This window comes from Spermophilus citellus (assembly GCF_964194105.1).
Source record: "Spermophilus citellus genome assembly, chromosome: 5".
In the NCBI taxonomy this organism is placed as follows: Eukaryota; Metazoa; Chordata; class Mammalia; order Rodentia; family Sciuridae; genus Spermophilus; species Spermophilus citellus.
Window position 1 is genome coordinate 20,123,420 of NC_138186.1, and position 7,653 is coordinate 20,131,072.

A 7,653-nucleotide genomic window follows, 5' to 3' on the forward strand; every position below is an offset into this window, starting at 1 on the left:
CAGGCCTGGCCTTGCCTGGCCTGACCCCCCACCACACTCTATTCTCACTTGTTAGAAATACTGGTGGAGCTGCAAGGAATCAGACCCGTGATTGGAAGTAGGTTGATAAAGCAAAGTTACTTCTGCAGGAGAATGTATTACTGACCAAGTCTGGCAAGCAAGGGTGCCCTCCCACTGCCCCTCGTGTTTACCCGTAATGCTGCACTCTCCCAGGCTCTGATAGGAGGAACTGGGGGTTACAATCTATGCAACTGGCTAATTTCAAAATTGGGGAGGGCCAGATAGGGCATTAATATCCTGGATCTACAAAGGACTCAGGAAACTTCACACCAAATGACCCAATCAATAAATGGGCAAAAGGAACTAAACAGACACCTCTTAAAAGAAGAAATACAAATAAATGGTCAACAAATACATGAAAAAATGTTCAGCATCTCTAGAAATAAGAGAAATACAAATTAAAAGCACACTGAGATTTCATCTCATTCCACTCAGAATGGCAATTATCAAGAATATAAGTGACAATAAATGTTGGCAAGGATGTGGGGAAAAGTGTTCATTCATACATTGCTGGTGGGACTGCAAGTTAGTTTGACCACTTGGGAAAGCAGTATGAAGATTCCTCAGAAAATTTGGAATGGTACCACCACATGACCCAGCTATCCCACTCCTCAGTATATAGCCAAAGGATTTAAAATCAGCTGCTACATCAATGTTTATAGCACTCAATTTATAATAACTAAGCTATGGAACCAATCCAGGTACCCTTCAATAGATGAATAGACAAAGAAAATGAGGTATATATACACAATGTGCTATTACTCACCAGTTAAGAAGAATGGCTTTATGACTTTTGCTTGTAAGTGGATGGAGCTGGAGACGATCATGCTAAGTGAAATAAGCCAGTCAAAGGTAGACTCTTTTCTCTCATGCAGAAGCTATTCCCAAATTAGGAGGGGGGTAATACAAAAAAATAGAAGAAAGATCAGTGGAGCTAGGTGTAGTACCTCATGTCTGTTATCCCAGCAGCTTAGGAGGTTGAGGCAGGAAGATCACGAGTTCAAAGCTAGCCTCAGCCATGGTGAGGCGCTAAGCAACTCAGCGAGACCCTGTATCTAAATAAAATATACAATAGGGCTGGGGATGTGACTCAGTGGTCGAGTGCCCCTGAGTTCAATGCTTGATAGAAGAAAAAAAAAGAGATCAATGAATCTGACCTAACTTTCTTATGTACATATATGAATATAACCCAGTGAATCTCACCAACGTGTACATCTATAAGACACTAATTAAAAATAATATAAGTAAATAGCAGAAAGATCAGTAGAGTAGAGGGAAGGGAATGGGGGTGGGAGGAAGGGAGGGGAAGGGGAAGTTCTAGGGACTGAATCAGAACAAATTATATTTGACTGACTTAGAACACATTATATTCTATGGTTGGAAGGGCTCTAGTTAAAATGGATACGATTGGATCTTATATCCCAATTAAGGCTAAATACTATATTCTGAAAAGGGACCACTGGACTTTCTATTTCCTCACATACTGCACCTGGGGAGGACTCTCCCAGCACTATGGGGCTCATGGGCAGGGTGGTAACAGAGAGCATTTATTGGCTCTTAAATGTGTGCCGGGCATTGTGCCCGACTTCTCAGAACAGCTCGATGAGACAGGTTCTTCAGAGTCCAGCTTCCCAGGGCTAAGTGATTTGGGTGCCTTGTCTCCTTTGCTGAGAACAACCCTACAGAGGAGATTCCACAAAACCACATCCAATACATCCTGAATGCTGCTCCTATCCATTTTTAAAAACCTTCCACATGCATTCTTTCATTTAGGTGCCTCAAGGACTCCATGTGGTAGACATGCCGGGTGGAGTATCCCTTATCTGAAATGTTTGGGACTGGATTTCTGATGTTTTTCAGATTTTTTGGAATATTTGCATATACCTAATGAGATATCTTGCGGATGGCACCCAAGTCTAAACAAGAAATTTATTTCTGTTTCATAGACATCTTATGCACGTAGCCTGAAGGTAATTTTGTGCAGTATTTTCCTTGCACCTGTGTTTTGACTGTGACCTGTCACAGGAAGCCGAGGGCGGAATTTTCCACTTGAGGCATCAAGTAGTTTCAGATTTTGGAGCATTTCAAATGTTGGGCTTTCCAATTAGGGATGCTCCATCTGAGTTCCCATTTTTTGGATGAAAACATCGAGGCTCAAAGATGTTGAATGTTTTCCCAAGATCACACAGTCAATTAAGGCAGAGCTGGTTCTCAGGCTTCCCCTGGTTTGAGACCAAAGGCTGTGCTCTACAAACACCAGAGGTTCTTAAACAGAGTCACCCTTAAGAGTCACTGACCCCCAGGTCCCACTTTAAAATAGGTACTAACACTAGAGAGTCTTTCTTAGGCGATAAGGACAGTGTCCACAGAGGAAGATTTTCCAGCTCAGGGCTTCTGGTTTGCTGTGGGTAACCTGTCTGAGATGGCTGCTCTGCTGATGGGTCTTTGCCTCTTCCTTGTGTTGTACAGGGTTGGCACATTTGGCTGCTTCTGGATCATGAGTATTTGACCAGCTTGGTGACAGTGCATGCTGTTGGTTTTTTCTGCTTCTTCATCAGTCATAATTCTTTTTATTTATTTTCTTGCCTTATTTAAAGGTGTGTTTATTATATATTTAAGTTTTCTGTAGGTTTAAGGAGTGCAATGTTTTGACATCTGCATACAGACATTCCTCGTTTTGTTGTACTTTATTATGTCTCACTAATAACATAGTTTTCACAAATTGAAGGCTTGTGGCAACCCTGCTTTGGACAAGTCTCTTGGTGGCAATTGTCTCAAAAGCATTGGGCTCAACTCACGTATTGTTCATTGTTATACTCTGGTAATTCTCACAATACTTCAAACTTTTTCATAATTGTTCTATCTGGTATAGTGACATTGTGATCATGGATTTTGTTTTTCTTTTGTACCAAAGACCAACCCCCAGGGTGCTTAACCACTGAGCTACAGCCTCATCCCTAAGTTGCTGAGGTTGGCTTTGAACTTGTGATCTTCTTGCCTCAGCCTCCCAAGCCACTGGGATTATAGGCATGAAGCACCATGCCTGGTGGATCAAGGATCTTTGATCCATGTCCTTCAGAGGACATGTTATTACTGTGCTTGTTTGGGGAGCCATGGACCACATCCACATGAGATGGAGAGGTTGATCTACAAATGGCTCCACCGAATACCCATTCTGTCTCTCTCCCTCTCGCCAGGCCTCTCTATCCCTGGGTCAACTCTATTGAAATTAGTTCCATTAATAACATTGGCTTTCGAATATTCAAAAGAAGGGAAGAGTCTCTTATTTCTTCCCTTAAACCAAAAGGTAGAAGCGATTTGGTTTAGTGAGGAAGCCACTTCGAAAACTGAAACCAGCTGAAAGTAAGGTTTCTTGCACCAATCAGTTGTGAACAAAAGGAAAGTTCCAGAAGGAAACTGAAAGTGATATTCCTGGGAGCATATGGATGATAAGAAAGGGCAGCAGCTTCAATGCTGGTGCAGAGAAAGTCTGGCCTGGATGGAAGATCTCACCATCCACAAGGTTCCCTTAAGCCACACCCAAGTCCAGAGCAAGGGCTTAAGTCTCTTCAATTCCGTGAAGTCTGAGAGAGGAGAGGAAGCCTCAGAAGAGCCCTGTGAAGCTGGCAGAGGCCTGTGCGTGAGGTTTAAAGGAAGAAGCCATTTCTGTACCATCAAAGTTCAAGGCCAAGCAGCAGGTGTGCGTGGAGAGGCTGCAGTGGGTTGTCCTGAGGAGCGAGCTGAGATCATTGCGGGTAGTGGCTGCACTGAGCAGATTTCTATAGCAAGAAAGGGGAAGTCCGTGCCTGGCTTCAGAGCATCAGAGGACAGGCTGACTCTTGTTAGGGGCTAATGCAGCTGGTGACTGGAGTTGAAACCAATGCTGATTTTTCTGTTCCCCAAATCCTAAAACCCTTAAGAATTATCTTAAAGCTACTTCTACCTGTGCTCTATAAATGGAAAAACAAAGGCTGAATAATAGCACATCTGTTACAGCACGGGTTTCTGAATATTTTATGCTCACTGTTGAGACCTAGTGCTCAGAAAAAGGATATTTTTTTGCAAAATGTTATTACGCATTCACAATGTACCTCATTGCCCGTGAGCTCTGGTGGAGATGGACAAGGAGATTAATATTGTTTGCATGTTACTGACGCGACATCCATTGTGCAGCCTGTGGATGGAGGAGTGATTTGGATTTTCAAGACTCATTATTTAAGAAACACATGTCGTAAGACTATAGCTGCCGTACGTAGGGGTTCCTCTGGTGGATCTGGTAAAGGATATTGAAAACCTTCTGGACAGATGCCATTAGGAACAGGCATGATTCAGGGGAGGAGATCAAAACATCAACCCTGACGGGAGTGTGGAAGAAGTTGATTTTAACCCTCATGATGACTTTGAACCGTTTGAGACTTTCATGGTGAGAGTAACTGCAGATGGGTTGGAGAGAGAAGACAATGAGGATTAGAAATGGAGTCCAAGAGTGTTACTGAGTTGGTGCAATCTCAAGATGAACCGTGAACACATGAGGAGCTGCTTCTTATGGATAAGCAGAGAAAAATGGCTTCTTGAGATGGAATCTACTTCTGGCCGAGGTGCGGCAAACACAGTTGAAATGACAGCAAAAAATTTAAGATGTTGCATAAACTTGGTGGCTAAAGCAACAGTAGGGTTTGAGAGAATCGGCTTCAATTTTGGAAGAATTTGCACTGTGGATAAACTGCCATCCAACGGCACCACATGCTATAGAGAAATCTTTGGGGAAAGCAAGAGTTCATTGATGTGGGAAACTGCAATGTTATTTTAAGCAATTGCCACAGCCACCCCCACTTTCAATAACCTCCACCCTGATCTCTCAGGAGACATTCACATGGAAGTCAGACTCTGCACTCGCAATAGAATTATGATTTGTTGAAGGTTCAGATGATTGTTGGCACTTTCTAGCAATAAGGTATTTTTAAATTAAGGCAGGTACATTTTTTAAAAACTTATTTATTTTTTTTAGTTGTAGTTGGACACAATATCTTTATTTTATTTATTTATTTTTATGTGGTGTTAAGGATCCAACCCAGGATCTCACACGTGCTAGGTGAGCACTCTACCACTGAATCACAACCCCAGCCCCAAGGCTGGTACACTCTTTAGACATAATGATATTTCACACTTAGTAGACTATAGTATGGTACAAACATAACTTTCATATGTATTGGGAAACAATAAAATGTATGTGACTCAATTTATTTATTTATTATTTTTGTGTGACTCACTTTATAGCGATACTTACTTTATTGGAGCAATTTGAATCGAACCCACAGTATCTCTGTGGTGTGCCTGTAGTGCATTGTGAAGTGATTAAATCGAGCTAACCGAGTTTCGATTACTTCACATACTTATTGTTTTTTGTGGTCAGAATGCTTAAAGTCTATTTTCTTAGACATTTTAAAATGTAAATACATAATAAGTATTAATGATAGCCGCCGTGCTGTACTATAGATCTCCAGAACTTATTACTCTTATTTAACTAAAAAATATGTGCCCTTTGACCAACCTCTCCCCATTTCTCTACTCTCCATCTCCACGTATTTGAGTTTTTAGATTCCATATGTAAGCGAGATCATGTAGCGTTTGTGTTTTTGTGCCTGGCTTATTTCATGAAGCACACGGTCCTCCAGGATTAGCCCCGTCTCAAAAACAAGATCTTTTTTTATTTGTTGCAGCAAGAACAAATACAATCATTTCATTCTAGAGAGACCCCTACATCTTTGAACATGCAGTTGAGAAGGAGAGCCCAGACCCGCTTCATACCACTTGAAATGGCCATCTGCTCTTTCAGAAGGGCACTGCCTCCCACTCTGGATTCTGGAGCTGAAATTGAAACTGCTTTCTGAAAGAGCATCGAAAGCATTGTCTGTGGAGATCCTACAGCCTGGCCAGGTCTAGATCTATCAATGCTCTGAAGAAACCTCCGTTTGTTGCCGATTTCCCCTTGACAGAGAGTGACAACAGTCAGTGGTGGACTAGTAGCATGTAAAGCCCAAGAGTTTCTTCTGCTGAATGTTAGATTCGCAGACCAATCTATGGCTGTTGAGAGCAGAATCATGGGGCTATGGATCTGTATTCGCCAAACCACGCAAGGACAGTCTGGTAAGGTGCCCGTTAGTGCCTGTTTCAGGCATTAACTGAGAGAAAGGGCTGTGTCTATATTGAGTTCCACCACAGAGCAAGGAACCAATGATTATTCTCATGTCTTGAAATCGAATGGAGTTTACACTGCTAGGGTTCACACTTCCTTGAGACCCAGGACCCCTTTTTTCCCTTCTAGCTCTCCCTTTTGGAGTGGGAAATCTCTCCCAGGCTGGGGCAGACATAGCCATTCTGGAAGAAGAGGATCGCCTGGTTTCCCAGGTTCCCAGATGGAGGGAAATTTTGTCTAAGGATGAATCATCCTCCAAGTCTCACCCAGATCTAATTCAAAGAATATTTGAATGAGCTTATAAACTTCAAATTGATATTGGAATGGGTTAAGACTTTTTGGAATGGGAGTGAATGCATTTGCCCATGAGATGTATATGTACTTTGGGGAGGTCAAACGGTTAGTTGTGTCCCTCAAGTTTAGATGCTGATGTCCTAACGCCTAGTGACTCAGAATGTGACCTTATTTGGAAATAGGATGGTTGTAAACGGAGTTAGTTAAGATGAGGTCACAGAGGAACGAGGTGGGCCCTTGTCCAATATGATTGGTGTCGTATAAAAGGAGGAAATTTGGGCACAGACACACACACAGGAAGAACACCATGTGAAGATGAAGACAGAGATTGGGGTGACGTGTCTACAAGCTAGGGATGTCAAAGATCGCCCGACAGACACCAGAAGCCTTCGAGCTCAGCATTACTGAGCCTCACTGTGGCCTGTAGGAGATATTATGTTAAAAAAATAAAAAAGTCCTTGAATGTAGTGAATTTCTGAGGGTTCTCCTCTGAGCTCCCCTTAATGATGCTCTCTTGTTAACTGTGCCAAGATATTTTTGGCTTCCTGTCCATCTTGGTCAAGGCAGAAGTCCAAGGCAAGGTCCTCATTTCCTGGTCCCCAGTGTCTGCCTGCCATCTGCCTCTTTGAAGACAGCTGGGCTGGAGTTGGAGACTCCTTACGCTGATGATGGGACAAACTTCCCTTGTCATGGGCTGCTCCTTCCCAGAATTTTATCATGTTTACCGCTGAGGATAAGTCATCGTTCCCTTCTTTGATTCAAAAGGGATATTTCTAAGGGTGAGGCCTGTGGAGTAACAATGTGCCCAGACCAGTTGTGGAGTCATCCGAGATCCTTGCAAATATTAAAGATCCTTGCAGATATTGAATGTAGCTCCAAACAACTATGAGGTTGGTATCAGGATCCTTGATAAGGGAAATGTGGGCATGAAGTCACCCCCAGCTCCTCTGGACAGGCTGCTGAATCCTATCAGGCAGGTGAGTATCCTGATTGTACAATGCGGGGAAACCCCTATGACATCACCCAGGTAGCCTCTGACACTTGCCATTGTCTCAGTGAAGACTATAATAGTCAGATGCATCAAAGTCTTGGATATGAGAGAA